The sequence below is a fragment of the Rhinolophus sinicus genome, linkage group LG04 (assembly GCF_036562045.2).
Source record: "Rhinolophus sinicus isolate RSC01 linkage group LG04, ASM3656204v1, whole genome shotgun sequence".
Lineage (NCBI taxonomy): Eukaryota > Metazoa > Chordata > Mammalia > Chiroptera > Rhinolophidae > Rhinolophus > Rhinolophus sinicus.
In genome coordinates this window covers 107,605,142-107,625,686 of record NC_133754.1, presented here as the reverse complement: position 1 = coordinate 107,625,686, position 20,545 = coordinate 107,605,142, and positions in this window count along the sequence as shown.

Genomic DNA, 20,545 nt, shown 5'->3' with positions numbered 1-20,545 from the left:
TAAGGAACTCCTTTAGCTTTTTCTTGTCTGGAAAACTCTTTATCTGTCTTCCAATTCTAAATGACAGACTTGCTGGGCAGAGTAATTTTGATTGTAGGTCCTTGCTTTTCATCACTTGGAATATTTCCTGCCAATACCTTCTGGCCTGCAAAATTTCTGCTGAGAAATTAGCTGCCAGTCTTATGGGAGCTCCGTGTAGGTAACTAATTGCTTTTCTCTTGCTGCTTTGAAGATTCTTTCTTTATCTCTAACCTTTGGCATTTTAATTATAATGTGTCTTGGTTTGGGTTCATCTCATTTGGGATTCTCTGCACTTCCTGGGCTTGTATGTCTATTTCCTTCACCAGGTTAGGGAAGTTTTCCATCATTATATCTTCAAATAGATTTTTATTTCCTTGATCTCTCTCTTCTCCTTTTGATATGTCTATGATGTGAATGCTGGCCTGCTTGATATTGTCTTAGATGCCCAAAAAAGTGTCTTCATTGTGGGGGGAATTCTTTTTTCTGTTCTGGTTGGTTGTTTTCTGCTACCTTATCTTCTAAATTGCTGGTTTGATCCTCTGCTTCATCTAATCTACTGTTGATTCCTTCTACTGTATTATTATTTTTTTAATTTATTGGGGTGACATTGTTAGCAAAAATTACATAGATTTCAGGTGTACAATTCTGTATTACATCATCTATAAATCCCATTGTGTGTTCACCACCCAGAGTCAATTCTCCTTCCATCACCATATATTCAATCCCCCTTACCCTCATCTCCCACCGCCCACCCCCCTTACCCTCTGGTAACCACTAAACTATTGTCTGTGTCTATGAGTTTCTGTTCCTCATTTGTTTGTCTTGTTCTTTTGTTGTTTTTGGTTTATATACCACATATCAGTGAAATCACATGGTTCTCTGCTTTTTCTGTCTGACTTATTTCGCTCAGCATTACACTCTCAAGATCCATCCATGTTGTCACAAATGTTCCTATATCATCTTTTCTTACCGCCGAATAGTATTCCATTGTGTATATATACCACAACTTCTTTATCCATTCATCTATCGAAGGACATTTTGGCTGTTTCCATGTCTTGGCCACCATAAACAAAGCTGCAATGAACATTGGAGCACACGTGTCTTTATCTATAAATGTTTTCAGATTTTTTGGATAGATACCCAGGAGAGGGATTGCTGGGTCATATGGTAATTCTATTCGTAATTTTTTGAGGAACCTCCACACTGCCTTCCATAATGGCTGCACCAGTCTGCATTCCCACCAACAGTGTATGAGGGTTCCTTTTTCTCCACAGCCTCTCCAACACTTGTTACTATTTGTCTTGTTGATGATAGCCATTCTGACTGGGGTGAGGTGATATCTCATTGTGGTTTTTATTTGCATTTCTCTGATGATTAGTGATGTTGAGCATTTTTTCATATGTCTATTTGCCATTTGTATGTCCTCTTTGGAGAAATGTCTCTTCAGTCGTCTGCCCATTTTTCAATTGGGTTGTTTGTTTTTTGTTGTTGAGTTGCATGAGTTCCTTGTATATTCTGGATATTAGCCCCTTATCGGAGGCACTGTTTGCAAAAATCTTCTCCCATTCAGTTGGTGGCCTCTTTATTTTGTCGATGGTTTCTTTTGCTGTGCAGAAGCTTTTAAGTTTCATATAGTCCCATTCGTTTATTTTAGCTTTTACTTCCATTGCCTTTGAGTCAAATTCATAAAATGCTCTTTGAACCCAAGGTCCATAAGTTTAGTACCTATGTTTTCTTCTATGCAGTTTATTGTGTCAGGTCTTATGCTTAAGTCTTTGATCCATTTTGAATTAACTTTGGTACATGGTGACAAATAGCAGTCCAGTTTCATTCTTTTGCATGTGGCTATCCAATTCTCCCAGCACCATTTATTGAAGAGGCTGTCTTTGCTCCATTGTCTGTTTTACTTCTTTGTCAAAAATTATCTGTCCATATTTATGTGGTTTTATTTCTGGGTTCTCAATTCTATTCCATTGGTCTATGTGTCTGTTTTTCTGCCAATACCATGCTGTTTTGATTATTGTAGCCCTGTAGTACAAGCCAAAGTCAGGAAGTGTGATACCTCCATTATTGTTGTTTTTTCTTAAGATTGCTTTGGCTATTCGGGGTCTTTTGTGGTTCCAAACAAATCTGATGATTTTTTGTTCTATTTCTTTAAAAAATGCCATTGGGATTTTGATGGGGATTGCATTGAATCTGTATATTGCTTTGGGTAATATGGCCATTTTAACTATGTTGATTCTTCCAATCCATGAGCACGGAATGTCTTTCCATTTCTTTGTGTCTTCTTCAATTTCTTTCAACAATATCTTATAGTTTTCAGCATATAGGTCTTTCACATCCTTGGTTAGCTTTATTCCTAGGTATTTTATTCTTTTTGTTGCAATTGCAAAAGGAATTGTTTTTTTGTATTTCTTTTTCTGAGAATTCATTGTTAGTATATAGGAAAGCAATGGACTTTTGTGCATTGATTTTGTAGCCGGCAACTTTACCGTATCGTTGAATATTTCTAATAGCTTTTCAGTGGAGTCTTTAGGGTTTTCTATATATAGTATCATGTCATCTGCAAATAGTGATAATTTAACTTCTTCATTCCCAATTTGGATGCCTTTTATTTCTTTCTCTTGCCTGATTGCTCTGGCAAGGACTTCCAACACTATGTTGAAAAGCAGAGGTGATAGGGGACAGCCCTGTCGTGTTCCTGAACGTAGAACAAAGGGCTTCAGTTTTTCACCATTAATTATGAGATTAGCAGAGGGCTTGTCATATATGGCCTTTATTATGTTAAGGTGTTTTCCTTCTATACCTATTTTATTAAGTGTTTTAATCATAAATAGATGTTGTATCTTGTCAAATGCTTTTTCTGCATCAATTGATATAATCATATGATTTTTGTCCTTTATTTTGTTTATGTGATGTATCACATTGATGGATTTGCGGATGTTGAACCATCCTTGTGCCCCGGGGATGAACCCCACTTGGTCGTGATGAATAATCTTTTTAATGCATTGTTGTATTCGATTTGCTAGAATTTTATTTAGGATTTTTGCATCAGTATTCATCAGAGATATTGGTCTGTAGTTTTCTTTTTTTGTGCTGTCCTTACCAGGTTTTGGTGTCAGGGTAATGTTGGCCTCATAAAATGAGTTAGGGAGTACTGTCTCTTCTTCAATTTTTTGGAAGAGTTTGTGCAGAATTGGTATTAGATCCTCTTTGAAGGTTTGGTAGAATTCACTAGTGAAGCCATCTGGTCCCGGACTTGTGCTTTTTGTAAGGTTTTGGATGACTGATTCAATTTTATTACTGATGATCGGTCTGTTTAGATTCTCCAGTACTTCATGGTTCAGCCTTGGAAGGCTATATGTTTCTAAGAACTTGTCCATTTCTTCTGGGTTGTTGAACTTGGTGGCATATAGTCCTTCACAGTATTCTTGGATGATCCTTTGTATTTCTGTGGTGTCTGTGATAACTTCCCCTCTTTCGTTTCGTATTTTGTTAATTAGTGTCTTCTCTCTTTTTATCTTAGTGAGGCTAGCCAAGGGTTTGTCAATTTTGTTAATCTTTTCAAAGAACCAGCTCTTTGTCATATTCACTTTTTCTATTGTCTTTTTGTTCTCTATTTCATTCAGTTCTGCTCTAATTTTTGTTATTTCCTTTCTTCTCCTGACGTTGGGTTTTACTTGTTCTTCTTTTTCTAGTTCTTTAAGGTCTAACATGAGGTTATTTATTTGGGAGTTTTCTTGTTTCTTGAGATAGGCCTGTAATGAGATAAACTTCCCTCTGAAAACTGCTTTTGCTGCATCCCAAAAATTTTGGTAGGATGCATTTTCATTGTCATTTGTTTCTATGTATCTTTTGATCTCTCCTGTAACTTGTTCTTTGACCCAGTCGTTGCTTAAAAGTATGTTGTTTAGTCTCCATGTATTTGTGTTTTTTCCCGATTTCTTTTTGCAGTTGATATCCAATTTCAAAGACTTATGATCAGAGAATATGCTTGGTATGATTTCAATCTTCTTAAATTTACTGAGACTGATTTTATGTCCCAATATATGGTCTATTCTTGAGAATGTTCCGTGTACACTAGAAAATAATGTATAGTGTGATATTTTAGGATGAAGTGCTCTATAAATGTCAATTATGTCCATTTCATCTAATGTGTCATTCAGGGCTGCTATATCGTTATTTATTTTCTGTTTGGATGATCTATCCATAGCTGTCAATGATATATTTAAGTCCCCTAGTATAATTGTGTTTTAGTCAAAATCTCCCTTTAGTTCTGTTAGTAGTTGCTTGGTATATTTCGGTGCTCTCTGATTAGGGGCATAAATATTGATGACTGTTATGTCTTCTTGTTGTACAGTCCCCTTCACCATTATGAAATGTCCATCTTTGTCTCTTGTTATCTTTTTCACCTTGAAGTCTGTTTCATCTGATATCATTATGGCTACACCTGATTTTCTCTGGGTACCATTTGCTTGGAGTGTCAATTTCCACCCTTTCACTTTGAGTCTATGCTAGTCCTTGTAGCTGAGATGTGTCTCGTGGAGACAGCATATGGTTGGGATTAGTTTTTTGATCCAATCTGCTACTCTGTGGCTTTTTATTGTTGAGTTCAGTCCATTTACATTTAGGGTGATTATTGATATGTGAGGATTTCCTGTCATTCTATCTTTAGTTTTCTGGTAAGGCTGTGTCTCCATTGTTTCTTTGCCTTTTTGTTGTTGTCTATTATTTCTGTGTGGTGGTATTCTATGATGTTTCCCTCTGTTTCTTCTTTTATTACAGTATATATTTCAGTTCTGGATTTTTTTTGAGTAGTTACCCTTAAGTTTATGTAAAAGAAAGTTTGATATTTAGAGTATTCCATTGTCTTCAGCACGCTTAGTTTCTTCATTCCCGTATTCCGGTTCAGGTCTTTACTCTCCCCCTTTTTATGTTTTGGTTGCCACAAATTGTCCCTGTTGATGGTGGTCGAATAGCCTCCTTTAGTATTTCATGTAGTGCATGTCGTGTATTAGAAAATTCCCTCAGCTTCTGTATGTCTGGAAAGGTATTTATTCTTCCTTCATATCTAAAGGATATCTTTGCTAGATATATTATCCTTGGCTCATGATTTCTCTCTTTCAATAGTTTGAATATTTGGTTCCACTCCCTCCTGGCTTGTAGAGTTTCTGCTGAAATATCTGATGATAATCTAATGGGCTTTCCTTTGTGAGTTACTGTCTTCTTTTCCCTGGCTGCCTTGAGGATTCTTTCTTTGTCGTTGACTTTAGACAGCTTCAATACAGTGTGCCTTGGAGAAGGCCTGTTGGGATTGAGGTAATTCGGTGTTCTATTTGCTTCTTGGATTCGAGGATCCAGTTCTGTCCACAAGTTTGGGAAGTTCTCATCGACAATTTGTTTGAATATATTCTCTGTTTTCTTCTCTCTTTCTTCTCCTTCTGGTATGCCCATTATTCTTATATTGCTCTTTCTGATGGAGTCAGAAACTTCATGTAGAGTTCTTTCATTTCTTTTAAGTCTCAAGTCTCTTTCTTCTTCCATCTGTGTCATTTCTAGGTCTCTATCTTTGATGTCACTGATTCTTTCCTCGATCTGGTCAACTCTACTACCTAAGCTGGTTATTTCATTCTTAATTTTTTCTATTGAGTTCTTAATCTCCAGAAATTCTATTTGGTTCTTTTTTAAAGTTTCAATCTCTTTCGTAAAATACTCATGCTGTTCTTTGATTGTGTTTCTGAGTTCATTTTACTGCTTATTTGTGTTTTCTTGCATCTTGTTGAGTTTCTTCAGGAGTGGAATCTTGAATTCTCTGTCATTTAAGTCACATATTTCTGTATCTTTAAATGCCTTTTCTGGAGATTTTTCACTTTCTTTCTGAGCTATCTTGTTGCCTTGGTTATTCATGGCGATTACTGGTTTACTATTTCTCTTCCTAGACATCTACAGGAGTGGCTTCTGCAACAGGTTAATAGGAAGAGGTCTTTCTTTTGTTTTCCAGTACTTGTTGGTAGAATGTTTTATTTTTTCTCCGACTGCAGCTTAGTTTTTTTTCTCCCACACGGTAGTTCTATGGTTTCTCTGCACTATTCCTGCTTCTCACACACTGGGGGGATTCCCTGGGAGACGGGCTTCTCCTCTGTTAATAGTTCGTCTAGGTCACAGGGTGCAGTGTCACGGTGGATATGCGGAGAGCTTTTGAAGTTCCAAAGCTCTTCCAGCTCCAGATTCAGAGCCCGTTTGTTTCAGCAGTTCTGTTTACTCCTGCAGGGATCCGCCCAGATAGGTGGGGTCTGGGGCGGGCTGAGTTGTGAAAGGTGGCCCTGAGCAATGCCCCGACCACCACCACAGCCGGTCCTGCTTCCACAGCTCCCTCCCCTTTGCCGGAACTAGTTGGGCTGCGAATTTGTGTCTGCGATCCACAGTTCTCAAAACAGCAAATGTTCTGTTATTTTGATCTGACACTGGTACTGTTCAGCTTCTAGCACCGGGCAGGTGGGGGCGGGGCGAGCTCTGGGAGGGGTGGGAGGGGGCGGCTAGTCTCAGTGCCTGAAGCTCCGTTCTCTGCTCAGCAGTGAGGGCTTAAACCACCATTTTCAGCCTTCTTCCCTCAGTCTTTTCTCCGAGGTCTCTGCCGTGAGTGTTGGGTTCAGCCGTGGTATATGCTGTCCCCTCAGCCCTGTGGAGCCCTGGCGGAGCCCTAGCAGTCCGAGTTCTTCCCTCTCCCGCAGCTGCGGTAGTTCCGGGAAGCTGCGAGCTCGGAGCACTGAGCTGGGTCTGTGTCCTGCGCCCGCGTGGCTCTGTCTCCGCGCACTTCTCCCTTCCCTCCTCCCCCGCTTGCAGGATTCGCCCACCTGTAGGTGAATTCAGTAGTGGGCCTCTTCGTCTTGCCGGTCTGCTGTACAGGGAGTCCTTTGTGGCGTTATGGTTGTTCCGTTTTTTGTAAATTCCAGGGGAGATTTACAGAGGCTCACCTCATGCTCCCATTTTTTTTTTTTTCAGGAAATGATTCTAATCCTCTAATGTATTTTTCATTTCAGTTATTGTAGTCTTTATTTCTGACTATGTCTTGTTTATGTTTCTATCTCCATTCTTATGTTTCCTATCTCTTTGGTGAAGTTTCCCGAGGTCACTGATATCTTTATAACCAGTGTTTTGAACTCTGCATCTGGGAGATTGCTTGTCTCCATTTTATTTACTTCTTTTTCTGGAGCTTTGTTCTGTTCTTTTATTTGGGACATGTTTCTTTGTCTCCCCATTTTGGCTGCCTCCCTGTGTTTGTTTCTATGTAGTAGGTAGGGCTGCTATGTCTCCCAGTCTTGGCAGAGTGGTCTTATGTACTAGGTGTGCTGTGGGTTCAGTGGCACATTCTCCTTGTCACCAGAGCTGGGTGCTTCAGGTGTGACCTGTATGTGGGTTGTGTGTCCCCTCCTGTTGTAGTTGAGCCTTGGTTGCTATTTGCATGTCAATTGGAGGGATTGATCCTTGGGTTGATTGGTTTTGAGGACTGGCAATGACTACAGTGGAGGAGCTGTTGTGCAGGGGCTGACCCTATGGAGCAGGACTGACTTCAGCAGGGCTCTGGTGACTGTCTAGTCTGCCCTTTGGATACATCATCCTTGGAAGAGGCCATGTGATGTCCCAGCTTTGTTGAAAGCTGGCCACTGGGCATGCCAGCCCCAAGGCCACCTGCAAAAGCACCTGCCACCGGACAAGTTCTGTCACAGCCTTTGCCCTGCCTGGGACCACCTCGTATGAGCCACCAAACAATCTGCAGATCGCTACCACTCACGTTATCCTTGGAGGTGCCTCAACAGGCCAAGCCATGAACAAAGGATGGCTGCCACTAGTTCTGGACTTGGGGCCTCTCAGTCAGAGCTACAGGACATTATGAAGTCAGATGATGCTTGTTTGGGTTTGTGAACCTTTGAGAGACTTTATAAAAGTCTGCAGCATGAGCTAAGGCAGGCAGTTTGTATGAAAAAGTCACTGGAAACGATTTGGGTGTGCCTGAAATTTGGGTGGGGCAGGGTGTTAGCCAGTTCGATGGAGATTCAGATATGATGCTGTCTGTGTCTGCAGCTGGTAAGGGGGAGGCCTCAACAAAGCAACAATGGCTTCCACCAGCTTCTTCATCTGGGAGAAAGCTGCCCCACTAAGCCAGACAGATCAGTTCCTTCCCTTATGTCCCTGGCACCTTTCGAGCTGCTGCCCCAGTACTGGAGTTCAGAGTGAGTGAGTGTGACAGTGAGTACATCTGTGTGTGAGCCCTCCAAGATGAGCCCCAGGGAGTTCAGCTACCCTCCATCCCACTCAGTCACAATCTCCATTGGTTTTCACGACCATAAATTATAGGGACTTCTCTCTATGGCACTGGAACCCTGGGCCTTGTGTGGGGCTGGGACCCCTACTCCTCTGGGTGGGGGAAAATCTCTGCAGCTGTGATATCCCTCCTGATTTTTAATGGTCACTCGTGAGTGTGGAACCAGCCTGTTCCATATCTCTGTGCCTCCTACCAGTCTCAAGGTGGCTTCTTCTGCAAGTCCTTAGTTGTAGGGCTTTGGTTCAGCAAGACTTCAGGTGATTCTCAGTGATGGTTGTTTTGTAGTTTAGTTGTAATTTTGATGTGATTGTGAGAAAAGGTAAGCACAGCATTTACCTACTTTCTACCTTGACTGAGAAACCTGAGCCTCCTTTATTTCTGTTCTGTCTTAGAGAGGAGAGGAGAGTCCCAACTACCCACCCACCCAGCCAGCAGAACAGAAAAAGGCTAAGACTGAGTTTTTTGACAGACTGGTAAATATAATATAAGTGTATCACAACAATGTTAACAGTTATTGCTGAGATTTTAGATTACCTTGGACAGAGCCAATCAGGATTTCCCAACACTTGGCTTTAATCTCTTATGTGTGTGGGTATCATTTGCTTTCCATAGCCATCCTAGTAATAGTGTAGTAATATTGCAATATCCTTAAATTACTTCTGGAAAAGTATGAAAGCTACCACTGTTTTGAGATGGGGAGTATTTTTTGATTCCTAGTGCCTTTCCTGCTCTGTGTTAAATCCTTGACCTGCCTTTACTCATTTAAACCTCTCAGCATTCCATACAGAGTTCTACATTATCCTTGTTTTATAAAGCTAAAACCATGGTTTAAAGGGGGTTCTCATGGCCATTCTGAGTCTATTCTCATGACCATTACATTTCCTGGCTACCTAAATAAATTAAAACAGCACTTTTTCATCATAACATTTTGACTTAGAGCAGATATAATCAGGAATACTGCTAGAAGATGCAATATTGCTCAGGATAAAAATCCTATGCCATGATAAACAATCAATTATAAAAATTATTGTTAGCATTATACTTTTTTATGTCACATATTTCCCAGTTGGGATATTTCTCAGTCCTGCTTTACTAATTATACAATTGAATCATGGACTTCACTCTTCCACTAATAATAGAGTAGAAGGTTTTTGCTTTTGTTGCTGTTGTTATTTTTTTATGGTCACTATTGTATCACACTGCAACAATCTGAAAATTCAATTACTTTGCATTAAAAATCACTATGAGTATGATTATATTCTAATAGATGCTTCAACCTATAAAAAAAATCAAATGCTTTCTACATATTTGCCTCATTATTTTCTCTCCTGAAGCTGAAAATACAAAGCTAAGCCATCAAGTTAAGATTCACCTGTAGTACCTATAAATGTTTGTGAACTTCTCTTTTCTTGAGGTACTCAAATATCCCTGGGATCCTGACCTGTCAAGCAGGGAACTTCTTCACTACCCTCTAAGACTTAGCAGTACCCTATAAGTCGGATACCAGCCAGGTTTTCCAGGAGAGTTTAGTTCCTTAAAAGTTGCTAGTCATACCAGATTAAGGGAGCATTATTTTCAAATATGACATTCTGGGCAAGGTCTTGATTGCATAAATATTTTTTCCATTATATCCTGCTAAGAAGGAGAGCAAATTCTTACTTAACTTAAGCAAATCACTATACCACCATGCAAAATAAGAAGGTTTCTGATTCAATAAAGGTTTCTGATTTCTAGGGTGTCCACCTTTGGGAGGAAGAGTCAATAAGAATAATATATTAAAGTGTTTTATTACAGTTTATAAAAGCAGATTCTACTAAATTGTTGTAAAGTTTTATGAGGCTTAAAATGACTGTGGTTAATTTATTACTGGTAATTTTCAATTGTGAGGGTTCTGATGAGAGTTCATAACAAGAACAATGTAACTGACAAAGAAAATTCGACCATGTAAAACAAGATAATAAAGCCAATCCCAAAGAAAAGCTTTAGATAAGATGTCTATAAGAACACCAATTAACATATTATTGAGAAAAGCAGTGAATGTTACATCTCATATATAAAATTGGTGAATATAATTTTTTAAGGGTATAAATCTTGACATTAAATAGTTTCAGTGAATCTGGGATAGGTCCTTGAATCTGTATTTTTATAAAAACCACAAGTATGTCTCATATAAATATCCAGTTGAGACCAACTGGCCTAGAAGATGCTAGATTCAAAATGAAAAAGAAAGATTTGGCCAAGTAACCATTTTAAATAATAATTTAAATTATGACTAATAACCCTATGCTGCCATTGCCTAATATCATTAGGTAAAGCACCACCAAAATTCTTTAAGTGTAGGAAAATTCAACGGAACTAGTTTATACTGTTTTAGTGTTTTTCCTAATGTTAATATATAGCAAGTGAGGGCATTGACAAACTCTGTGGACTCTTCAGGAAGCATGTATTTTAAAAAATGTTTGTTAATATTTTACTTAAAAAAATTTAACTTAGAAATGAGTGAGCATTTCTTCTAATTTGACAACTTTTCCCATGAAACTCATCAATAGTAATATGTCAAAAAACTTAATTATTTCTAGCACTTCTTTTTATAAGGTGAAAGAACAAATCTTTGTGAATTATCAGACATCTTCTAGAGAATCTGAGTTTTAGGTACAAAAGGTATCCTGAAAATTTTTATTTATTTTCATTAGATTTAGGATCTGATTTTATGAAGGTAACAAAAAAATCCTGAAGTTGTCAGAGGCAATTTGGAAACTTAATTAACATTGAATCATAAGTGCTTGAGAAAAAACAGCTGGTTACATATTTAATCAAAGTAATAATAAATATCTATAAATAAACATAGAAAGCAACATAATTGTAAAAAACCTTAGCTCTTTCATAAACGAGAAAACTTTGTTTTCTTAAGTAATAAAGGAAATAATGACAACATGAATCAGAAAATAATATATTTCATTGTATCACAGAATTTTTACTGTCTAGGCAGATTACATATATATAAAACAATAATCCTTTGTAGTAGGTGGAATTCCTAAGTTGTCCCCACAAGATTCCTGTTCCTTGGTTAATCAATCAAACATGAATCTAGGTCCTGCTCTAAAGGGACTTTCCAGATGGAATTCAGGCTTCTGGTGAGCTGATTTTAAAATAGGGAGATAATCCTGGGTTATATTGGTGGCCTCAAGGTAGTCCAATGACCCTGAAAAGTATAAGGGAAAGAAAGGCTTCAAGATGAGGTAAAAGTGGAGACCAGAGAATAAAAAACAGACATTGACCAACCATTGCTGGCTTTGAATAGAAGGTGGGTAGGGTCATGAAACATGGAATGTGGAGAGCCTCTAAGAGTTGAGAACGTCCTCTGTTGACTTTCAGAAAGAAACCAGAACTCAGTCCTACAACCACAAAGAATTGATTTTGGGGAACAATCAATCATCTTACAAGCTAATTTTCCCCCAGGCTCTCCAGAAAGAAATGCAGTCCTGCCAACATTTTGCTTTGGCCTGTAAGAATCTAAGCTGAAAATCAGATAAACCATGCTGTGCCTGGACTTCTGACCTACAGAGCTATGAAGTAATAAGTGGATGTTTATCACTTTAAACCTCTAAGTTTGTAGAAATTTATTGTGGTGACAATAGAAAAGTAGTGCACCGGTTCCTAGCATAGGCAAAGGCAATAGACAGTAAACAAGTCTATCACAATTGAATAAGCTTTGCTAATAGGTTAACACCTTTCATAGTTCTTCAAACTATGGCAAATAAACCAGGGCAAATAAATTCACTTTCCAAGTTGTTTTTAATGATGTTCTTTCAAGTTCAAAAAATAACTGATACTTTATGTCTGATATCAGGGGGTCTGTGTAATCAGAATTAATTTCATGGTAATACCAGTATGTTATTAACATGAAATGTGTTCATTGTTGCTATTTTCAAATGAATCATTAAATAAAAAATTTAAAAATTCTAAATTTCACTTTCTAATATAATAAATATTGTTAATTACAATCCACACAAACAAAAAGTTTTTGGGGTCCTTAAAAGGTGTTAAGGGAGACTTCCGGAAAAATGGCGGCGTGAGGTGAGCCTCTGTAAAGCTCCCCCGGAATTTACAAAGAATCGAACAACAAAAACTCCACAAAGGACTCCCTGCACAGCAGACAGGCAACATGAAGAGGCCCACTACCGACTGAAATCACCTACAGGTGGGAGATTCGCGCGAGCAGGGGGAGGAGGAAAGGGAGAAGTGCGCGGAGACGGAGCCGCGCGGGCGCAGGACGCAGACCCAGCTCAGTGCGCCGAGCTCGCTGCTTCCCGGAGCTACCGCAGCTGCGGGAGAGGGAAGAACTCGGACTGCTAGGGCTCCGCCAGGGCTCCACAGGGCTGAGGGGACAGCATATAACACGGCTGAACCTAACGCTCACGGCAGAGACCTCGGAGAAAAGACTGAGGGAAAAAGGCTGAAAACGGTGGTTTAAGCCCGCACTGCCGAGCAGAGAACGGAGCCTTAGGCACTGAGACTAGCCGCCCCCTCCGTCCCCTCCCAGAGCTCGCCCCGCCCCCACCTGCCCTGTGCTAGAAGCGAAACAGTAGCAGTGTCAGATCAAAACAACAGAAAATTTGCTGTTTTGAGATCTGTGGACCGCAAACACAATTCCACAGCCCAACTAGTTCCAGCAAAGGGGAGAGAGCTGTGGAAGCAGGACCGGCTGTGGTGGTGGTCGCTGCCATTGCTCTGGGCCACCTCTCACAACTCACCCCGCCCCTGACCCCACCTATCTGGGCGGATCCCTGCAGGAGTAAACAGAACTGCTGAAATATACGGGCTCTGAATCAGCAGCTGGAAGAGCTTTCGAACATCAAAAGCTCTCCGCATACCCACCGGGACACTGCGCCCTGTGACCTAGACGAACTATTAACAGAGGAGAAGCCCGTCTCCCAGGGAATCCCCCCTTCGCGTGAGAAGTTGGAATAGTGCAGAGAAAACATAGCATTACTGTGTGGGAGAAGAAAAATAAGCTGCAGTTGGAGAAATAATAAAACATTCTACCAACAAGTACTGGCAAACAAAAGAAAGACCGCTTCATATCAACCTGTTGCAGAAGTCACTCCTGTAGATGTCTAGGAAGAGAAATAGTAAACCAGTAATCACCATGAATAACCAAGGCAACAAGATAGCTCAGAAAGAAAGTGAAAAATCTCCAGAGAAGGCACTTAAAGATACAGAAATATGTGACTTAAATGACAGAGAATTCAAGATTGCAGTTCTGAAAAAACTCAACGAGATACAAGAAAACACAGATAGGCAGTTAAAGGAACTCAGAAACTCAATCAAAGAACAGCATGAGCATTTTACGAAAGAGATTGATATCTTAAAAAAGAACCAAATAGAATTTCTGGAGATTAAGAACTCAATAGACGAAATTAAGAATGAAATAACCAGCTTAGGTAGTAGAGTTGACCAGATGGAGCAAAGAATCAGTGACATCGAAGATAGAAACCTGGAAATGATACAAATTGAAGAAGAAAGAGACTTGAGACTTAAAAGAAATGAAAGAACTCTACAAGAACTTTCTGACTCCATCAGAAAGAGCAATATAAGAATAATGGGCATACCAGAAGGAGAAGAAAGAGAGAAGGGAACAGAGAATATATTCAAACAAATTGTCGTTGAGAACTTCCCAAATTTGTGGACAGAACTGGACCCTCGAATCCAAGAAACAAACAGAACACCTAGTTACCTCAATCCCAACAGACCTTCTCCAAGGCACATTGTATTGAAGCTGTCTAAAATCAACGACAAAGAAAGAATCCTCAAGGCAGCCAGGGAAAAGAAGACGGTAATTTACAAAGGAAAGCCCATTAGATTATCATCAGATTTTTCAGCAGAAACTCTACAAGCCAGGAGGGAGTGGAACCAAATATTCAAACTATTGAAAGAGAGAAACCATGAGCCAAGAATAATATAACCAGCAAAGATATCCTTTAGATATGAAGGAGGAATAAAGACCTTTCCAGACATACAGAAGCTGAGGGAATTTTCTAATACACGACCTGCACTACAAGAAATACTAAAGGAGGCTATTCGACCACCATCAACAGGGACAATTTGTGGCAACCACAACTCAAAAAGGGGGAGAGTGAAGGCCTGAACCGGAATATGGGAATGGAGAAAGTAAGCGTGCTGAAGAAAATGGAATACTCTAAATATCAAACTTTCTTTTTCATAAACTTAAGGGTAACCACTCAAAATAAATCCAGAACTGAAATATATACTGAAATAAAAAAAGAAACAGAGGGAAACATCATAGAATACCACCACACAGAAATAATAGACAACAACAAAAAGGCAAAGAAACAATGGAGACACAGCCTTACCAGAAAACTAAAGATAGAATGACAGGAAATCCTCACATATCAATAATAACCCTAAATGTAAATGGACTGAACTCACCAATAAAAAGGCACAGAGTAGCAGATTGGATCAAAAAACTAAACCCAACCATATGCTGTCTCCAAGAGACACATCTCAGCTACAAGGACAAGCATAGACTCAAAGTGAAAGGGTGGAAATTGACACTCCAAGCAAATGGTACCCAGAGAAAATCAGGTGTAGCCATAATGATATCAGATGAAACAGACTTCAAGGTGAAAAAGATAACAAGAGACAAAGATGGACATTTCATAATGGTGAAGGGAACTGTACAACAAGAAGACATAACAGTCATCAATATTTATGCCCCCAATCAGGGAGCACCGAAATACACCAAGCAACTACTAACAGAACTAAAGGGAGAAATTGACCAAAACACAATTATACTAGGGGACTTAAATACATCATTGACAGCTATGGATAGATCATCCAAACAGAAAATAAATAACGAAATAGTAGCCCTAAATGACACATTAGATGAAATGGACATAATTGACATTTATAGAGCACTTCATCCTAAAACATCAGACTATACATTCTTTTCTAGTGTACATGGAACATTCTCAAGGATAGACCATATATTGGGACATAAAATCAGTCTCAACAAATTTAAGAAGATTGAAATCATACCATGCATATTCTCTGATCACAAGGCTTTGAAATTGGATATCAACTATAAAAAGAAAGCGGGAAAAAACACAAATACATGGAGATTAAACAACATACTTTTAAAGAAGGACTGGGTCAAAGAAGAAATTAGAGGAGAGATCAAAAGATACATAGAAACAAATGACAATGAAAATACATCCTACCAAAATTTTTGGGATGCAGCGAAAGCAGTTTTAAGAGGGAAATTTATCTCATTACAGGCCTATCTCAAGAAACAAGAAAACTCCCAAATAAATAACCTCATGTTACACCTTAAAGAACTAGAAAAAGAAGAACAAGTAAAACCCAAGGTCAGCAGAAGAAAGGAAATAACAAAAATTAGAGCAGAACTAAATGAAATAGAGAACAAAAAGACAATAGAAAAATTAATATGACAAAGAGCTGGTTCTTTGAAAAGATTAACAAAATTGACAAACCCTTGGCTAGACTTACTAAGATAAAAGAGAGAAGACACTGATTAACAAAATCAGAAACGTAAAAGGGAAGTTATCACGGACACCACAGAAATACAAAGGATCATCCAAGAATACTATGAAGGACTATATGCCACCAAATTCAACAACCTAGAAGAAATGGACAAGTTCTTAGAAACATATAGCCTTCCAAGGCTGAACCATGAAGAACTGGAAAATCTAAACAGACCGATCACCAGTAACGAAATTGAATCAGTCATCCAAAACCTTCCCAAAAGCAAAAGTCCGGGACCAGATGGCTTCACTAGTGAATTCTACCAAACCTTCAAAGAGGATCTAATACCAATTCTGCACAAACTCTTCCAAAAATTGAAGAAGAGACAGTACTCCCTAACTCATTTTATGAGGCCAACATTACCCTGATACCAAAACCTGGTAAGGACAGCACAAAAAAGAAAACTACAGACCAATATCTCTAATGAATACCGATGCAAAAATCCTAAATAAAATTCTAGCAAATCGAATACAACAATGCATTAAAAAGATTATTCATCACGACCAAGTGGGGTTCATCCCGGGGCACAAGGATGGTTCAACATCATAAATCCATCAATGTGATACATCACATAAACAAAATAAAGGACAAAAATCATATGATTATATCAATTGATGCAGAAAAAGCATTTGACAAGATACAACATCCATTTATGATTAAAACACTTAATAAAATGGGTATAGAAGGAAAATACCTTAACATAATAAAGGCCATATATGACAAACCCTCTGCTAATCTCATAATTAATGGAGAAAAACTGAAGCCCTTTGCTCTATGTTCAGGAACACGACAGGGCTGTCCCCTATCACCTCTGCTTTTCAACATAGTGTTGGAAGTCCTTGCCAGAGCAATCAGGCAAGAGAAAGAAATAAAAGGCATCCAAATTGGGAATGAAGAAGTTAAATTATCACTCTTTGCAGATGACATGATGCTATATATAGAAAACCCTAAAGACTCCACCAAAAAGCTATTAGAAACAATCAACGAATACAGTAAAGTTGCCGGCTACAAAATCAACGCACAAAAGTCCATTGCCTTCCTATATACTAACAATGAAATCTCAGAAAAAGAAATACAAAAACAATTCCTTTTGCAATTGCAGCAAAAAGAATAAAATACCTAGGAATAAACTTAACCAAGGATGTGAAAGACCTATATGCTGAAAACTATAAGACATTTTTGAAAGAAATTGAAGAAGACACAAAGAAATGGAAAGACATTCCGTGCTCATGGATTGGAAGAATCAACATAGTTAAAATGGCCATATTACCCAAAGCAATATACAGATTCAATGCAATCCCCATCAAAATCCCAATGGCATATTTTAAAGAAATAGAACAAAAAATCATCAGATTTGTTTGGAACCACAAAAGACCCTGAATAGCCAAAGCAATCTTAAGGAAAAAGAACAATAATGGAGGTATCACACTTCCTGACTTTGGCTTGTACTACAGGGCTACAATAATCAAAACAGCATGGTATTGGCAGAAAAACAGACACATAGACCAATGGAATAGAATTGAGAACCCAGAAATAAAACCACATAAATATGGACAGATAATTTTTGACAAAGAAGCTAAAAACATACAATGGAGCAAAGACAGCCTCTTCAATAAATGGTGCTGGTAGAATTGGATAGCCACGTGCAGAAGAATGAAACTGGACTGCTATTTGTCACCATGTACCAAAGTTAATTCAAAATGGATCAAAGACTTAAGCATAAGACCTGACACAATAAACTGCATAGAAGAAAACATAGTACTATACTTATGGACCTTGGGTTCAAAGAGCATTTTATGAACTTGACTCCAAAGGCAATGGAAGTAAAAGCTAAAATAAACAAATGGGACTATATGAAACTTAAAAGCTTCTGCACAGCAAAAGAAACCATTGACAAAATAAAGAGGCCACCAACTGAATGGGAGAAGATTTTTGCAAACAGTGCCTCTGATAAGGGACTAGTATCCAGAATATACAAGGAACTCATGCAACTCAACAACAAAAAAACAAACAACCCAATTGAAAAATGGGCAGAGGACTTGAAGAGACATTTCTCCAAAGAGGACATACAAATGGCAAATAGACATATGAAAAATGCTCAACATCACTAATCATCAGAGAAATGCAAATCAAAACCACAATGAGATATCACCTCACCCCAGTCAGAATGGCTATCATCAACAAGACAAATAGTAACAAATGTTGGAGAGGCTGTGGAGAAAAAGGAACCCTCATACACTGTTGGTGGGAATGCAGACTGGTGCAGCCGTTATGGAAGGCAGTGTGGAGGTTTCTCAAAGAATTACGAATAGAATTGCCATATGACCCAGCAATCCCTCTTCTGGGTATCTACCCAAAAATCTGAAAACATTTAGAGATAAAGACACGTGTGCTCCAATGTTCATTGCAGCTTTGTTTACGGTGGCCAAGACATGGAAACAACCAAAATGTCCTTCGATAGATGAATGGATAAAGAAGTTGTGGTATATATACACAATGGAATACTATTCGGCAGTAAGAAAAGATGATATAGGAACATTTGTGACAACATGGATGGATCTTGAGAGAGTAATGCTGAGCGAAACAAGTCAGACAGAAAAAGCAGAGAACCATGTGATTTCACTGATATGTGGTATATAAACCAAAAACAACAAAAGAACAAGACAAACAAATGAGAAACAGAAACTCATAGACACAGACAATAGTTTAGTGGTTGCCAGAGGGTAACGGGGGCGGGGGGTGGGGGGTGGGAGATGAGGGTAAGGGGGATCGAATATATGGTGATGGAAGGAGAACTGACTCTGGGTGATGAACACACAATGGGATTTATAGGTGATGTAATACAGAATTGTACACCTGAAATCTATGTAATTTTACTAACAATTGTCACCCCAATAAATTTAATTAAAAAAAAAAAAAAAGGTGTTAAGAATGTAAAGATATCTGGAGACTAATGAAAAAAAATATCTCCTGAGTACTGCTACTTTAAGAATTACTCTTTTTAAAAATAGAAGTATGTACACAGTTATATATCTGATCACTGTTGTTCCTACTATAATCTCAACCACTTATATTAATTATCAATTTTAACCAAAATAACTAACTTCTGTTTTACAGAGGAAACTGGAGAGTGGAAAATTGTGAACTGTGAACTGTTAACACACCAGGATTTTAACAGAGATGCTAGACTTATGAGAATGCATAACAACTGTGTAGAGCCTCAAATATCCTTTCTACATATTCTCAAAGTGGCAAAAATGAATACATTTATTAACATGACCCAAAGATATAGCTTCTCTGTAATTATGAATTAAAGAGCAAAAGTATTTGAACTTAAAATTATGCTAAGTAATCAAATAACTTAGAAGTGACCTAAATATCCAATGATTATTTATCAAATAGCTCAATTGAACATCAGTACAGGTTACTGATAAGTTACCCAAAGACCCTGAAAATTACAAGTTACTGATAAGTTACCCAAAGATCCTGAAAATTGTGTTCAAACTTTATAGCAGAAAAGGCAAAAATAAAAAGCATAACAATTAAAAGAATGAAACAAAATTGTTATTAATTTGAATGATTATAATTTGTCATTTGCAAACAGTTCTCTACAAGAAGCAGGATTCTTCTCTTGAATTGTTATCTTTATTAAAAGCAAAACTTGTTTGACTTGAGGAAAAAACACTAGCATTTAAAATATTAATAAATATCTGTGCTCGCTTCGGCAGCACATATACTAAAATATTAATAAATATTTGTGGAAAATCAAAGGTGGTTTTAAATTTTTTAATTCAAATAGAATCTATTTGAGTGTTTTTGAATAAGTAGGAGATATAAAAATAAAAGAACAAATTTAAAAAAAAAAATTTACAGGCTAGTGAAGAATGGTTTTAGTAAAAATGTCCAAATTAGGCTCCAAAATGTTACCCCTCAATTAAAGAAATGATGACACTAGCAAAAATTGTCAGTGCTAATTTGTTTTAGAACTTTGAAAATTAACCAAAGATTTGCAGCCACCCAGGAGAATGTATTCAAGAAAAATGGCTGAATCTCAGTAAGAATAGTGAGATTAACAATGGCTTTATGACATAGTCCCTGAGTCCCACCCCTGTTCCTCAGTTCTTCAGCAGCAGCCTCAGAAAAGAACATACTGGATTTTCAGTTACAGAGGAAACAGAATGCAGCAGTAGCTCTTTCAAAGCCTCATTCCTCAAAAACAGTACATATAGGGCTAAAAAGCCTCTCCTCTGAGTTATTTTTGAAAGTATCTACGAGAAAAATATTTCAACATCACTACTGCCTGAGGCAGTGAATACCAGTAGGAACAAGCAGTAGACTACAAAAAGTCTTAAAATGAAAAGCTGAGGAATGATATGTCCACGAGAACTCTGAATATTCCTTGAAATCTATAATGCAATGCACATGAAAAGGGCTGTTTTCATGCCCAGATAACACTTGAGAAGGTTATAATCTCTCACCCCTCACTGACGTTCAGGCCAGGAGGAACCGAAGACTAAGGCAGAGTTGTAAATTGCCTGGATGTGTGTTCAAGGGACATCTGAACACATACATAGATCTCACCAACAAAGACTAGGAATTATTTTGGTTGTAGATGATTAAGGAAATCTCTGCACA